Here is an 18,125-nt window from a genome sequence, read left to right as displayed (position 1 = left end):
AGCCACATTCTCTCCGAACGAGTTCTTTATTTAGCTAATGGCAACTCCTAGGATTCTCATAGTAACCAAATTCTTATCTTCGTTGTATTGCGCTCATGTACTCTCTCCCCCGACTTTGGTAGTGCTCAGAAGGAGCTTGGTATGAGCTTAGGCTGTACAATTTAATGAAATAGTTAGCAGTAGGGCTGTCAAATAACCAAGTTCAACTAGAGAACCAGGAAAAAGTAATAACCAAAAGACAGTTGCTTATGTTATGTTAGAAATGATCTGTCCCTAATTATCACAAGGAACCATCAACATTTCTTCTCTGGATAACTTTTACTTGCAACTCTGAGCACACAGAAGGTCCAACCTGTTCTAACAGCACTTGGACATTGCAGTACATTTATCATTGTTCACAATGCTCTTAAAAGCCTGTAGGCATTGGTGACGTTTTATATGTCATAGAAAACAAATATTGTAGCCTGTGCCTCTTGTCTATATTGCTGGAATAAGGTAACCGTAGCCTCTTGTTTATGTTTATAAACGTGGTAAGAGATTAGACAGTCAACTCAACTGCTCCAGGGTTTAGTGATTAAAAGAAGCTTTATTCAGATTCTATGCTCTAAAATGCTTTAGCCTGCAGAGCTCACGTAGGAGACATTCTATGGGCAAAAATAAGAGTTCTAGTCCCCATGCAACCACAGAGACTTAGACGAATTATGATATGTTGTAGAACTATGACATGTTTAAAAAAAAAAGAACTATGACATGTTTAAAACGTCCAATATCCTCATAGTGAAGAAGAATTAAAAGAGGAAGTTTTATATAATGATTTTGCAAATTAAATCTACTTATTCAACTTATGCAAAGGTAATGAAATAGACTTCCTGGTGTCTATAATTCAAAGTGTGTGGCTATATGAGGAAGATGGCAGATGGATTTTTCAAAATCTACATATTGCCATCTGAATGTTCCAACCATGCCTTCTTGGTTTATAACCAAGGTCATTTTTTGCAACTTCCTTCAAGTGTGCTTTGTATTTTGGAGATGTTGGGCTATGTTAGGAAATACTCTGAGGATTTTAAAAGAAATCTAGAGAAAGTATGGAAAAGAACTGGGATATGTAAATGCTGCAGATAATGAAGATCTTACCAAAAAAACAGAACGGAATTAAAGCAAAGATCAGGATAGCAAGTCCAGTCAAAAGAAAGAAACTTAAAAACACCTGTGTTTTGTCAACAGTGGCTTGGCAGTTAGAATAGGAAGGACAGAGGAAGTTAAACCCATGCTGATTTCCAGAAGTCAGCTACAAAAAAAAAACAACCTAGGACCAGATGGTTTTATAGCTTTAATAAACAATAGATTTGCATAATGCTTCCTCAATAATTCTGTCAGGAAGAGTGTTCAACTAGAAAACAGCTAGAAAACAATGTATAATTGTACTTCCTTTGAAAGGCTAACTCTAAATGGCTAACTGGTAATTAAGGAGAAACTGAAATGATAGAAAGGAAAGATTATATAAAAGTCCATCTTGACTATAAGGTTCTAACATGTCAATATGTACCAGGGTACCAATGTGCAGATGTTTGGAAGTTCTGGGTCTCCCCTGGTAGCCACATCATAAACTGATTATCAAAGGGGCTTCTCTGACTTCAGGCGCCACCTTGGTAAGGTTTTCATGTCTCTTCTGATTTGTAGTTTTCTTTGACTTTTGGTTCTAAGGCTTGAGTGACTGCCATTTGGTTTCTCTTCAAGAGGAATCAACAAACCACTTACTGCTGAATTCTTTTTCTAGTATACACATGCATCACTCCTCCCTATTGATCTCAGGATGTGGGAGCCTCATACACATTTTGAACATCATCTTCTTATGCAAGTTGCTGGAAGTTCTCATCTAACTCATTCATGAAACTGATTTATTTGAACACAATTATTCTTCCAGGTGATTTCTCTACATGCCAATACAGATTTCTATTTCTACTCTGTAGCATCTGGATCAGACATGGGTCAATGGAATAATTTATCACTGATTTCTAACCATAAAACAAAGCATTAATATTTTCCTTGCTAAGCTGAACGCTCAAATATGGTTCGTATTGTTCCATGATCAATTTCTTACCACCATAACAAAATACCTGGAACAATCTACTTAGGAAGAAGAAGGGCCACCTTTGGCTTACAATTTGGAGCCTAGCAAGGCTGTTGTGTGCGCTGACTCCTGACTGTGTCGCCTCTGGCATGTATGGCTGTGGCAGAAATATATGCAAAAAGAAGAAAATGCTTACATCTCAAACTAGGAGTAGAGAGATGGGTAGGACCTGACTTGCTCTTGTTCTAACAACCATCTCATAGGAGTTGCACGGAACTATCTTGTGCTCCAATGAATTAAGAGCCCGTCCACCAGGCCTACCTACTAAAGGTTTCATATTTTACTCTTTACTCTTTTATCATAATGGACCCTTGGGGGAAACTCAAGCCATATACAAACCATTGTAGACATCAAAAGTCTAATGTGTGTTTTTGACATTTGTGTGTGTGTGTGTGTGTGTGTGTGTGTGTGAAATGAACAGCTCAGAGGAGGTCCATACTGTGATGCATATCAATTTCAATCCTGTGTTAAGATTAGTAAACACAGACAACATAGATTGAATATTTTCTTTGTGTCAGATATTCTTCTAAGAACTTGGTACCAATGAATCCTTACAATCACCTATACATGCTCATTGGATAAGACACAGAGAAGTAATGGGAAATTAAATAAGTAAGCACATAGCGTATATTTTGTTTTTCATGGTAGCTGTGGTGTGGGTCATTTGAGGGGGGAGGTTAAAACCATTAAAGAAGAGAGAGAGCCGGGCGCTGGTGGCTCACGCCTGTAATCCTAGCTACTCAGGAGGCTGAGATCTGAGAATCACGGTTCAAAGCCAGCCCAGGCAGGAGAGATTGTGAGACTCCTATCTCCAATAAACCATCAGAAAACCGGAAGTGGCGCTGTAGCTCAAGTGGTAGAGCGCTCGCCTTGAGCTGAAGAACTGAGGGACAGCGCCCAGGCCCAGAGTTCAAGCCCCATGACCGACAAAAAAAAAAAAAAGAGAGAGAGTGTCATAGAGAGATAAAGAGAGACAGAAAGAGAGAGAGAGAGGAGAGAGAGAGAAAGCACACTCTATTATTTCTTTCTCCTGCCTTTGTCCATAAGAAAGAGTGAGGTTCATCTGTTAGGACTTAAGAAACAACTTATGCCTGTAGTGTTTAGCAATCATCTTGTCTGAACATTCTTTCAGCAGGCTCAGAATACTTGATGAAGACTACACAATTGCTTTGTAGATTGGGCAGGGGAAAGAGCTGTTCTGGGACCATTCAAACCCGGTGAATGAGAAGTACTTCCTGATGGCCCTTCCCTGTGCTCAGTTGATATAAATGAAAGTGATCACTGTAAATGATCTGAGTTAGATGCTATTGCATGTTTGGGAAAAAGGGAAGGAGTTGGTAAGAATGGCTATTAGCTGTGGAATTGGAAATACAATTTTACTCTGAAATACTTCCAAAGATACTGCAGGCTAAAATTTCACAAAATAACTCCAGGAGATTTTGTTTTATTGCTCATGCTGATGTCCGTGGGAGCTGGACATTATGGTTTTGGCTGCTCTATGAAACTTTGCCTGACTATTCCAGTTTCAGCCATTAAGTATTATTTGCTTCATGGTCTTTCCCGCTTTCCAAGCTAATAAACTAATTTTGTGTTAGGTAACTGAAGGAAACTTGTTACAAAGAACAGCTACTAGCTGTAAATTGTCAGAGGATAAAGATGACCTTTCTTGGTGAAATAAAAATTGCCTAGGAAAGCAATTCTCTGTCATGGAAGTTTATCTTGTTTTTGGTACATTTTTTATTATAAAAATTCTGTACAGAGGGGTTACAGTTACATGAGCGAGGTAATGAGTACATTTCCTATGGAGCATTGTTGCCTCCTCCTTTGTTTTTCCCCCATCTCTTCCCTCCCCATCTCCACAACTACCCCCCCCCCCAAAGTTGTAAAGTTCGTTTTCAACATAGTTTCTTGTACATCTCATTGTTACAATTATCTTCTTGCTGACCTCCATTATAAAACCTGAGATTCCTCCCCCCCCAAAAAAATCTGACAAATACAAGAGAAATACATTTTAAAGAACCAAATTTAAAATTGATAGGCTCCAACACATAGAGAATTTGATAAAGTTTGAAACAGTAGGAGTTATTTTTGTGTTGTTGAGTTGGATTAAATTTGAGAGGGAAAGTAATTTAGAAATAAAAATAGATACAAATAGAAAATAATTTTTTTTTAAAAAACCTAACAATGCTCGATAGGAAATGTACTCATTACCTTACTCATGTAACTGTAACCCCTCTGTACAGTATCTTTACAATAAAAAATATTTTTAAAAACCTACTTGTCCCACTTTCCTAGAACTCTTTGTCTTTTTTCTATTATCTTATAGAATGCTGCCTATATTCCCTTTGCTTAGATAGACATGATAAGGAATATACTTAGGGAATCTCTTGGTTATCATTATCATAGTTAAACAAAAATAATGTCATGGGATGAAAGGAGTGAGAAAATACTGAAGCAATTTAAATAATAAAACACTGAAGTAAGCATATATTCATATTCTATATTCCAATCCATGTTCTCAAAAGAAAGGCTAAATGCTGCATTCATCCCCTTCATTTAATCCCAACAGAATTTGAACTTATATATGAATTGACTTCCTCAATTCAGGAAAGTCAGACCAGGCCCAGGTAGCTCAGGATTACTTCCTTGACTTCATCTTATTTTGAGCCTCCATTCCTTTGATCCCTTAAAAAAATTCTCCACTTACACTTTCTGATGTATGATTTAGTCAGCCAGTAACTAAACAACTGTCTCTTTGCCCTTCACTCGTTGGCAATATTGGCCAGTTATTATTGATTGATATACTCAAGGTCCCTAGAGAAAAGAGGTTGGTCTCTGGAGGAAAAAAAATATCTTGTACACTCCCTGTTCATCACCCTGTACATTATTTTTGGAGGTACTAATAAGAATATTCTATGCTCAAGGACTTAGACGAGCTTAAAGAGAGGAGAGAATTCTGTTTTATCCTATATTCTTTTCCTTTGCGTCTGAGCCAGCCCTATGACCTATTCACCAATGGAATGAGGTAGAAGCAACATGTTGCTGGTTCAGACCTCACTGGCAGCTTCACCTCCTTCCTCCTCTTTATATGTTTGATATTTGGATGTGTTCTTCAGGCAACCAGCTGACACATCACATCATAAGAATCCCATCTTATGGAAAGCATACAGATGCTTACGGGTGTTGAGCTCCCAGCCACCAACTAGTATCAACTGGCAGCCACGTGAAGGAGCCAACTTGGGAGTTCAGATTCCCCCCAGTGAGCCTCAGATGACTTTAGTCCCAGCTAACATGGAGCAGATGAGAAGATCTTGCCACCAAATCTCATGGAACTGCAGAATAACAAGAGAAACTGAGCAAGTGATGTTCTAAGCCATTGGATTCAATGGTACGTAACTGGTTCACTTTGAGCAAATAACAGGGATATCTGTTCAGTTATAATAGAAGGAACTGAAAATGTTAAGATAAGGAGAAAAGGAGTTTATGCCCCAAGACCATGTCAATACAGTTCTTTCCCATGTGATTGTTTTGCTTCTCTTTGCTTTCTGACTAGCATGCACTTGTGTTAGGATTAAGTCTTGAGCTACCTACTCTGTGTCCCTCAGAAAATCAGAAAAGAGTCTGATTAGACTTACCCAGCTGGACAAAAGAAGATTCTTCTAGCTTCTTCCCTGGAGTTGGTTTGCCAAAACTTTCAATAAGCTTTTTAATTTTATTTGTTTTCTTTTCAAAATAAATCTCCTTCAGGGAATATGAAGAAAATAGCTGTTGGATGGATGGAGTTGGATTTATGTGTTTAGGATCCTCAACCCTGGCCATTTTCTATGCTCCTGGCATCATATCTTCTTTCAACAAGACTTTTTAAAGAGAAGTAAGTTTTGTCTATGTTCATTTCACTTACTAGTCCATAATCCCTTATTCAAGCCTGTCTCTTGCTTCTGGGAGAGTAGCCCCTAGCAGAAATCAATGGAACTAAAGTATGAGACAGGCCATTATAGAATACACTTATTTGTATTTTAGGCTGAATTAATTAGGAGCCTTGTTATGTTGTGTTTCCTAATGTCTGTTTATACCATTGATTTATTAACCTGAATTGGTCTTTCTATGGCATCTACTTTCCAGACTTTAAACTAACTGAAGCTTACGTTCAGGTATGTTTGAGATTTTGAACATTTCATTTTCAAGCATATGAACTGCATAATTATAAATATCTTTGTGTTCAGTGTCCCAATTCCTTTAATGTCTTGATTTCACTTCCAGTACTTTCTTGACTTCACTGCTCATTGTTCTGATAATACTTCATAAAGACTGATTCCAATGTTTCATTACTTCACAAACACTAAATGTGGTTAAACTGGATACAAAATATCTTCACAATTTTTGGTTATTGTTTGGTTTCTAACCAATATGGAGTGTTCCTTTTTCCCCAGACCCAAGGCTGTCACACTTTTTAAGGTTCTTCTCTCTTTGCCTGTTTCCTACCAACGTCTTTCATTCACTTGTCTAGAATGGCATTTTGTATTATTGTTTTGAATGTTATACAAACAAAATTTAAAATCCTCATTCTTTTTAATCACCCTTTTTGTCTTTGGAGCATTCAAGCCCTCATTTTTTTTATGTACTTGTAGTTCTATATTTGTACACTGACAATTCAACTTTTCTCATTATATGGGTTGTTTGTGAACAATACACAGAAGAAATTATGGACCAAGTGGATATCACTTTTGCCTAAATGCTCTCTCGATTTTCAACAAAACATTGAAGCAACACAGGATGTTTCAAATGGGCAGAGGTTGTGATAAATACTCTCATTTGACTCAAGGGATCCACATTATACTTTGCAATTACTCTGTTCTGTGCACTTGGATGTTGCCTTTTATGGACTGAAACAATGGGCCTCATTTCTCTCTGATTTTCCATTGGGCTCAGCCTAAGAGAGCTGTTGGCGGGAAACCAGAAGAATGAAACATAAGGAAGCCCTCTATACATCTCCCTTCCTATACCATGGCTTTATTCCTATATCACAAACCATAATAGTTAAAAATAAGGTTGCTCCTGACAAGCAGGTGTCTTGCTAATTTTTCTAGGAGGAAGAAAGACTCATTCTAGCCTTTGGATTTTTCACCATTTTTTTTTCTTCTTAAACTGGGCTATGACGTGTCCTTTCATTAAATTGCCATTGGTCAATCCAATGGTTCAACTTTCATACCTTTTTGAGATAGTTCTCACTTTTTGCCTTGGCTATGATCTCCCTGTTTGCACCTCTTCATGTTACTGGAGATAGCCACTGTGCATCAGCCATCTCCCATTGTGCTTCCCAGTAGCTGAGATTACAGGTTCTATACCCAGCCACTGGTTGAAATGGAGTATTGAGAACTTTTTACCTGGTTAGAATCCCCAGTCTCTGCCTCCCAAGTAGCTAGGATTACAAATTGGAGCCCTAAAACCTGGCTTAGAAGAGGAATTTTTGTCCATGAAATCTACTTGTAAAACAAAGATAAATCACTCCTCCCAAACACACATCATGTGTGTGTGTGTGTGTGTGTGTGTGTGTGTGTGAACTTGTGGAGCATCTTATTTACTCAAAACTCTAGCTTCCTTGTTGTAGTTATGCTTTTAATATAACCCTTCCTGAGTATTACTATTAGTGATGGGGATTTTGTTTTTGTTTTTGCTTCTTGGTTTGTTTGTTCTCTTTCCTCACACTTTTCTGTTTTTTAAAATGAATTTCTCTAGTTCATAGTGATTATAACAGAAAAGAAGATTTTTAAAAAAATATACACATATATGAAGAAAATTAAAATTCAGGTTTCTGTTTATTATCTGTAATACTGACTCTCTTTCTTCAGTCATTTATGAGATTTGCATTCTTTTTCCTCTTTAGGAGGAAAGAGATATTTGGATACCCTAAGGAAATTGTGAGCACTTGATGACTTGCTATCTTTATAGCATTCTAAATTCTTTGTGTGGTAGTCATTTCTAAATATAAAAGATCATATTATTATTCCACTGGAATCAGAAAATGTATCTGCTACAGCAACAGTTTTCTCTTCAAGTAACAATTTCTCTTCAAGTTGAAACCTTTGGTAAAATGTGGCAAGCATCTATTTAAACGCTTGTATCCATTTAAAACTGCACTTTTCCCAGTGAAACACCTAGGATTATAGCAGGGTTAGCACCAGGAGACATCCCTAGAAAAAAGTGATTCAATGACACAAGCAGAGGAAATCCATTATTCAATCCCAATAACATAATGTCACAGATTTCCTACATTAAAAAGATAACAGTTGAATTAGCTTGCTATGTGTGAAGAATCTGCTTCACTACTTCCCCTCTGCTATTGGGGGAGGGGGAATTTGAGAGTCTCCTAAGAGTCTATTATGTTATAGTCTTGGTTCCCAGGACTGCAGTGCTGGGAAGTGCTCTAGGCCTTTAAGGGTTAGGGCCTTTCAAAGATCCTTAGGTTTCTAGAGTGTGATTTCCGGTGGGATGTGGGGCCTTCATCCTCGTTTTTAGATGTTACTGTTACCTTCTACATGTTCTCCTGCCATGATCTGTTGCCTTCTGTCACCCCCACTAGACGTAAAACCCTGTTGTCTCTCAATCTTAGACTTTGAACTTCTATAATTGTGAAGTGAATAACCCCTTCCTCCTTATGAAGTTAATTGCATCAGGCATTTCACTGTAGTAATTAAGGTTGATGAACACATGCTTCCTTTTCATCAAACAGATAGTGTTCCTTTTAATGAAGATCATAAAAGGGATCTTGTGGGTACTTTTGCAAAGTACTTGCAAACTGTAAGTAGAACAACTCTGGACACTGGTTATTGTTACCACCTTTTGATACAGTAGTAACAGACTGCATAAATATTTTTCCTCTTGTAACACAGTAAGTAGAGTGCCAGTTGAATTCCAAACTAAGATGAGATCAGTGCTCTTCACAGTTCTGAAATGGACATGTAGTGGAAGGATGATCTTTTCTGTAAAGTTTTCATCCTCATCAGGGATTCCAAAGAGAATAGCTCTACTAAGTGTGACATCTCATAATTAAAAGAAAAGTGCTAGTATCTGGTCTTTAAGTGTTGGTAGCTGAGCAGCATTCAGGCTTTATATTTGTCCAGTGTATGGTAGTAATTGATAATAAGAATTTTCTTGATGATACTCAGTTTATTTCTGTCCCACTGTATTCCCCTTTACACAGCAAAAAAGTATATCCTCATTTGTAGTTTGTCTAACAAAAACCAATCAATAACAATCGAAATGTGTTTAGAGATTCAATAATGGATTTGAAAGTATGAGAGCCATGAAGAAATTAAAGGACACATTCAGTGTGATATGCTTTCTCTCTGCAGGTTTGTGGGCAAGAAGACTGGGATTTGGTATGTAAGCTAACATCTCTGTCTGGTACCTACAGCTATGTTCATACTTTGTGGAGATGCAGAATGAGAAACAGAAAGCACAACAGACAAAAATTGCAAGAAGAGTTGGTGAGGAAAACTGGGTTCATTATTACATTCAACTTATAATTTTCTTATAGTTTTGTTTTAGAAGTTTAAATTGGAACCTGAATTTATTAGTAAAATTCAGCAGTGTGTGTGTGTGTGTGTGTGTGTGTGTGTGTGTGTGTGTGTGTGTGTGTGTGTGTGTATCCTGGTTCTGGGGCTTGAACTCATGGCCTACATACTGTTCCTAATAACTGAGCTTTTGTTCTTAGCTAGCACTCTACCACTTGAGTCATAGTTCCACTTCCAACTTTTTGGTGGTCAAATAGAAGAGTCTCACAGACTTTCCTCCTTGGACTGTCTTGGAATCATGATCCAGGGATCTCAGTAACAAAGATCCTGAGTAACAAAGATTATAAAATGTGCAAGCCACTGGCACCTGGCAGCAGCATTTTTTTTCAATTTGGCCTTACTACATATTCCAAAGATTGATTTTCATAAGTGCCTTAAGGATACATTTACTTCACAAGATTCTTTGCATCTAAGCACTTGAAGGAATGGTGACTATCTCATGAAATCTCTCTGAAGTTCTACTCTTCATAGCAATGGAGATTTCTTTAGTCTAAAGAAGTCAAGTAATCTTTAAACATCAAAAAAGGAAAGAAGACTTACAGAATATGAAGGGCTACTGGTAGACAGACATTGTTTTAAGGTAGGTCATGGTGTGTGCAAAGAATACAGAGATCCTGAGAATAACTTTTGGTGATCTGCTCCTTTTTTTTTTATGTTTTCTATTGTGAAAATACTGTACAGAGGGGTTACAGTCACATGAGCAAGATAATGAGTATATTTCTTATCAAGCATTGTTGCCTCCTCTTTTGTTTTTCCCCTACCCTCCCACTTCTACAATTACACTCCCCCCTCCTCTGCCTAAATTGTAAAACTCGTTGTTCAACAGTGTTTTATACATGGGTAAACCTGTATCCCTGTTTAAGCATTTTGTTTTTTCCCTTCCCCTCTCCAAGCTAGAGAAGTGTAGAAGTGCATATACAAGATGCAGGGCACCGTCATCAAATACAGTGAAAACAGGGGTCATACCATAAGAGAGGAACATACAAAGCAACAAAAAATCACATGGTACATTATAAATACATTAGGAACAATAGCAAGAAAAAAACCACTTATGTTCCTATCTTGCGGTTCATTTTGCTTAACATCATCTTATATGGTCATATGTACATAGCTTTTGACCATTTCTACTTGTCCCAGACATATACTAGTTATTGCAAATAAGGGAGACCATGGGACCTATGTTTCTTTGGGCCTGGCTTACTTCACTTAATATAATTTTTTCCAAGTCTTTCCATTTCCTAACAAATGGGGCAATGTCATTCTTTCTGATGGAGCATAGAATTCCAATATATATATATACCACATTTTCTTGATCCATTCATCTACTGAAAGGCACCTGGGTTGGTTCTATATCTTAGCTATGGTAAATAATGCTGCAATAAACATAGTTGTTCTGGTAGCTTTAGTATGGTCTTGTTTGTGATCATTTGGGATTGCTGGGTCAAAGGGGAGCTCTATGTGGAGTCTTTTCAGGAACCTCCATACTAATTTCTGAAGTGGTTGAAAAAGTTTACAAAACAATGCAGTAGGGTTTCCTCTGTCCACATCCCCTCCAGCATCTGTTGTTAGTAGATTTCTTGATTATAGCCATTCTAACTGGGGTGAGGTGGAATCTCAGTGTTGTCTTGTATTGCATTTCTTTTATGGCTAGAGAAGTTGAACATTTCTTCTTATGTCTATTGGCCATTCTTATTTGCTCTTCAGAGAAGTTTCTCTTTAAGTCTTTAGCCCACTTGTTTATTGGGCAGTTGTTTCTTTGAAGATTTGTTTTTGGGGGATTTAGTTTTTTAAGTTGCAGGTATATTTTAGATATGAAACTCTTGTCCGTTGTATGGCTAGTGAAGATCTTCTCCCAATTTGTGGGCTTACTATTGATCTTGCTAGCTATGTCTTTCGCCATGCAGAAGCTCTGCAACTTCATGCCATCCCATTTGTCCAACCTTTCTTTGATTTGTTGTGTTGCTGGGTCTCTATTAAGAAAATTTCAGCTTGTGCCTAGGAGACCTAGGGTTTTTCATATTCCTTCCTAAAATGTTTTCAGGGAGTCTGCTTTGACTTTGAGGTCTCTGATCCATTTGGAGTTGATTCTGGTGCAGGGTGATATAAAAGGATCTAACTTTAGTTTCTACAAGTATTTAACCAATTTTGCCAGCACCATTTACTGAAGAGGCTGTCTTTCTTCCATTCTATTTTTTTAGCTCCCTTATCAAAGATTAGGTGGCTATATGTCTGTGGGTTCTTTTCTGGGTTTTCAATTCTATTCCATTGGTCCTCGGGTCTGTTCTTGTGCCAATACCAAGCTATTTTGATTACTATGGCTTTGTAGTAGAGTTTGAAATTTGGTATTGATATTCCTTCCACACTATTCTTTCTGTTAAGGATCATTTTGGCTATTCGGGGTCTTTTATTGTTCCATATGAATTTTTGGATTGCTTCTTCTATTTCATTGAATGAGGTTGGAATATTCATAGGTATCGCAATGCATTTGTAGATAGCCTTGGGAAGTATTGCCATTTTCATGATGTTGATCCTTCTGATCCAGGAGCATGGTAGGTTTTTCTACTTCCTAAGTTCTGCTTTGATTTCCTTTTTCAGGTTTTTAAAGTTTGCATCATAGAGGTCCTTCACGTCTTTAGTTAAATTAATTCTTAGGTATGTTATTTTTTGAGGGGCTATTACAAAGGGAGTTGCTTTCCTGATGTCAACTGTGCTCTTCTCATTGTTGGCATACAGAAAAGCCATTGATTTTTGAGGGTTAATTTTATACCCTGCTACTTTGCCAAATTTTCAAATCAGCTCTAGTAATTTGAGAGTGGAGTCCTTGGATTCATTAAATACAAGATCATGTCATCTGCAAAAAGGGAAAGTTTTACTTCATCTTTCCCTATTTGGATCCACTTTATGTTTGCATCTTGTCTTATTGCTATAGCTAGGCATTCTAATACTAAATTCAAGAGAAGTGGAGAGAGTGGACATCCTTGTCTTGTTCCTGAGTTTAGAGGAAATGACTTTAGTTTTTCACCATTAAGTATTATACTGGCTGTAGGTTTATCATATACAGCCTTTATTGTATTGAGGAATGTTCCATGGATTCCTACTTTTTACATAGCCTTCATTATAAAGGTGTGTTGGATCTTGTAAAATGCTTTTTTCTTCATCTATTGAGATAACCATGTGGTTCTTATCCTTGCTCTTGTTGATGTGATGAACTATCTTAATTGATTTGCATATATTGAAACAGCTTTGTATCCCTGAAATGAATCTTGTTTGATCATGGTGTATGATTTTCTTGGAAGAATTGTTGAAGTCCATTGGCCAAAATTTTGTTGAGAAGTTTTGCATCGATGTTCATTAAAGAAATGGGTCTATAGTTCTCTTTTTTTTAAAAAAAATGTATTGTGAAAATACTGTACAGAGGGGTTACAGTTATATGAGCAAGGCAATGAATACATTTCTCATTGAACATTGCTGCCTCTTCCTTTGGTTTTCCCCTACCATCCCTCCCCTCCCACTTATACAACTACACTTCTTCACCCCCTTCTTCCCCTCCCACCTAAAATGTTCAACAGTGTCTTGTACATCTCATTGTTACAATGGGTCAACCTGTATTCCTTTTGAAACCTTTTGTTTTTTCCCTTCCCCTCCCCAAATTATACCAGCACCAAATACAGTGAAAACAGGGGTTATACAGAGGGAGAGGGACATACAAAGCAACAAAAAAATCACATGGTACCTTATAAATATGTTAGAAACAATAGCAAGAAAGAAAACACCACTTGTGTCTCTCTCTTGGGGTTTATTTCGCTCAACTTCATCTTATTTGGTCATATGTATATAGCTTTTGACCTTTTCTACATGTCCTAGACATATACTAGTTATTGCAAATAAGGGAAATCATAGTTCTCTTTCTTTGATGAGTCTCTGCCTGGTTTGGGGATGAGGGTTATGATGGTTTGGTAGTGAATTTTCTCTTTCAATTTCATTGAAGAGCTGAAGGAGTATTGATGTGGGTTCTGCTTTGAAGTCCTTGTAGAATTCCTCTGTAAATCCATCTGGTCCTGGGCTTTTCTTAGATGGGAGTTCTTATTGCTGTTTCTATTTCGATGCTTGATATGGGTCTGTTAAGTTGGTTTAACTCATCCTGGTTTAGTTTCGGCATGTCGATATTTGCTAGGAAATCGTCCATTTCTTCCAAATTCACAAACTTATTAGCATAAAAGTTTGAAAAGTATCCCCTTATAATGTTCTGAATCTTGGTTGTTTCTGTGGTGATGTTTCTTTCCATTCTCATCCGGAGTTTGTTTGTTTGGGTGTGTTCTCTTCTTTTTCTAATAAGATTTACTAAGGGTCTGTCAATTTTGTTAATTTTTTCATAGAATCAACTCTTTGTTTTGTTGATTCTTTCTATTTTTTTATTCTAATTCATTTAATTTTAATTATTTCTTTCTGTCTCTTGGATTGGGGTTTAGTTTGCTGCTCTTTTTCAAGGAGGTTCGGATGTCTCATTAAATTGTTGGTTTCCGCTCTTGCCAATTTGTTGATGTAGGAATTCAGAGCTATGAACTTGCCTCTGAGTATTGCCTTTGCTGTGTCCCAGATCTGGTAATTTGTGTGGTGTGTTCATTTTGTTGAATATCATGAACATAACCCATAACCCACTTGTGATTCAACAGTGTGTTGTTCAGCCTCCATGTGTTACCGGACTTTCTTTGATGGCTTTTGGTGTTGAGTTCTAATTTTAAACCCTTGTGGTCTGAGAGAATGCATGGCATAACTTCAATATTTTGGAATTTGGATGTTTGCTTTGTGACCTAAAATGTGGTCTATTTTGTGAAAATGTTCTGTGTGCTGCTGAGAAAAATGTGTATTCTGATGCTGCTGGGTGAAATATTCAGTAGATATCTGTTAAATCTAGTTGATCTATGCAGCTGTTTAGATCTTTGGTATCTCTGTTGAGTTTTTGCCAGGTTGATCTATCCAGTGGGAATAGTGGTGTGTTAAAGTCCCCAACAATTAATGTCTTTGGATCTAAGTGAGATTTGAGGGGAAGTAGTGTTTCTTTGGGTGCTCCGTTGTTTGGTGAATAGATATTTAGAATTGTAATATCCTCCTGAAGGAGGGATCCCTTAATTAGTATGTAGCAAACATGTTTATCTCTCCTTACTAATTTTAATTTGAAGTCTATTTTATCTGATATTAGGATTACAACTCCCAGCTGTTTATGGAGGCCATTTGCTTGATAGATTTTATTCCAGCCTTTCACTTTCAGAATATGTTTGTTTTTATGGGCAAGGTGTGACTCTTGAAGGCAGCAGATAGAAGGATCTTGCTTTTTAATCCAAGTAGGCAGTCTATGTCACTTAATTGAAGAGTTAAGTCCATTAATATTGAGAGTTGGGACTGAGAGGTGTTTGGTAGTTCCTGCCATGTTATCCACCTTCTTGGGGGCTGTGACAACTGGGTTCTTCCTATGGTTCTTGGACTCTCAGTTTGGGTGTGGTTTCTTGGCCTTTATTGTGGTCTTGTTGGTTTTCTATATATAGGACATCTTTAAGTATCTTTTGTAGGGATGGTTTTGTGGAGATATATTGTTTCATTTTTTCTTTGCTATGGAAGGTTTTTATTTGACCTTTGGTTATGAAGGAGAGTTTAGCTGGGTATAATATTCTTGGTTGATAGTTGTTTGTCTTTAGAGTGCAACACACGTCATTCCAGGCTCTTCTTTAGTTGTCTCTGCTGAGAAATCTGAGATTATTCAAATTGGTTTCCTTTTATAGGTGATTGATCTTTTCTACTTGACAGCTTTAAGGTCTTTTCCTTGGTCTGAATTGATCCTGTGCAGATTATAATGTGACAGTGGGATGTCCTGTTCTGGTCTGGTCTATTTGGTGTTCTAAAAGCTTCTTGTATCTGAATAGGCTTATCTTTTTGCATGTTTGGGAAGTTCTCTGCTAGGATCCTGTTAAATAAATTTCCTAGACCATTAACTTCTGTCTCTAGGTGCTCCTCTACACCCATTATCCTTAGATTAGGCCTTCTGATGGTGTCTTATAAATGTTGAATATATCTATCATATTTCTTGGATTGTTTTGGATAGTTGTATGTCCTATATAATATCTAGGCTTTTTTCCATCCTGGAGATTAAATCTTTTGCATGGTCTAACCTACTGTCAAGACATTCAACTTTTAAAAAAATTTCCTTTTCTTCTAAATGGTCAGCTTTGATGGCTTAAAATTCTTTGTTGGAGCTTTGTTTTAGATCTTGTATGGACTTCTTTACTTCCTTAATTTGGTGTTCAGTGTTTATTCTCAAATTCCTTAGTTGATTGGTTATGGTTTCATTGGACTTCATTTGCTTCTGACGGGCTCCATTCACCATTCCCTTTTTGGTCTCCCTGAATTCTTTCATCTGTCTGTTTATGGATTCCATGAATGCCTCTATTGATCTTTGTCTATTCTCATCCCGCTCTTGCAATTCCTGTATTATTCTTTGATTAGCTTCCTCACATTCACTCAATTCCTGTAATTCTCTGTGACTGTTCTCAGCCTGCTTATGCAATTCCTGTATTTCTCTTTGATTAGCTTCCTCATGCTCATGAGATTCCTGTATTAATTTTTGGTTAGCCTCATCATGCTTGTGAAGTTCCTGTATTAATCTTTGGTTTGCCTCACCTTGCTCCCTTTCACACTCACTCTGAGTCCTTTGCAGGCTTTCAATCTTTTCATTCACCATGTTTACCAGTAGTATTTGTAGAGCTTTTTGGGAACTGTCCTCTGGATTATTCATTAACTGTTCTGTCACCTAATTACCATGAGTGGGAGTTGAAATACCTGGACTTGTCATTTTTCTTGTGTTTTTCTGGCTTGTTTACGCATTTGGGATAAACGTAACACCTATTTCATGCTAGAACACTATTTTAAGGCAAGCATCAACCAGAGTCCTGTGGTTGCATAGTCAAAATGCCTGTAGATACAATCTAGTTCAACAGATACAATCTATTCAATATAAAACAACTATGGACTAATGGCTAAGAACATCAAAGAGGGATTCAGCAGACCAGAAATTAATAGGTTTAGGGAGAATTGTGGGGAAAAATAGTATTAGAGGGAGGTGGAGAGGTAAAAGGAAAGAGTGAATTTAACAAAGTCCTCGTCTCTGAGAGGAAATGAAGAGAAAAGAATGAAAGGTGAGAGGTAAAGAAACAAGAAAAAATGAAAAAACAAAAATTTGAATTTAAAAAATTCTCGCATTTTATGAAGGGTTTAGATTCCCAAGTTAGATCACATGTTTCATGTTGATTTTAGAGAGATGATTTCAATTTCTAAATTTTTTTTATTGTCTTAAGATAATTGAGATTCACAAGATTTTAAGTACTATTTGGCTTAAACTCTGCATCATATAAGATGTTGGGCCCCAATCACTTATGTATTATAAATAAAATTATTTTCAAATATCAATTTATAATAATTTTATCATTATTTATTTATAATTTTAATAGTGTCCATGTATAAATCAATTTTCACTTTACAGATGAATGTCTATTTAACTTTTTAGTACTCTGGCCAAGCACAAATACTTTAAAGCTAATTTGGCAGACTTGTACTAAGAATTATTTTTATTGTCAGAGGAATTATGTATTTTTGTGGAAGCCATATAAATATTGAAGGTGATTAAAATCCAATTAAGAATGTTAGATTTTGATGAATGTGCTGTTCATTCTCCAGCTCCTTAATCTAAGAGGCAATCATAGCATCCATTTATATACAAAACACAATGACATTTTAAAATTACTACACGGAAGGAAATTGTCTAACATAGTCCAGTTTCCCTTTTAATAGTAACAGAATCCTTACTTCATTTCAGGTAGAAATGCATCCAAGTAAAGACTATAATTTCTAGACTCCTCAGTATCTAGGGAGGGATACTATAACGTTAACAGAACATGGTGGATAAAATCATTAAAAAGCTCTTAAAAACAACTTTTCCCCGAACTGTAGTTTCCGTCTAGATCATGAGTGTGATGACTGGATCTCCAGAGGAGAGAGAAAGGACCTCCTATCATGTTGGATGCCTGCCATCTCATTGTAGCTGCTTACAGCTGAACATCTAGATGAGTGGATAAATCTTTATGTGTTTAAGCCTCTGTTGTCGTATTTCTATTACTAGCCGCAATTCCCAACAGATGCACAAGCTACGAGAGCTTTGGAAGTGCTCATTAGTATTTTAAACTGTTTCCATAGTTTTGTGGTTTCTTGATGTTGCCCAACGGGGTCACCTGAGAAGGTTTAGAAAGATGGAAGGTATAGTGCTGTATTTCCCCATTGCTTAGGATTACAGATGAAAACATATCTAATTTCCTCTGTTTTATTATTTGGACATCTGTGTGTCATTTCATTTGAACTGAGGTCCTATAGCTTAG

The sequence above is a fragment of the Dipodomys spectabilis genome, unplaced genomic scaffold (genome assembly GCF_019054845.1).
Source record: "Dipodomys spectabilis isolate Male_0828 unplaced genomic scaffold, ASM1905484v1 ptg000297l, whole genome shotgun sequence".
Lineage (NCBI taxonomy): Eukaryota > Metazoa > Chordata > Mammalia > Rodentia > Heteromyidae > Dipodomys > Dipodomys spectabilis.
This window is presented reverse-complemented; position numbering follows the sequence as displayed.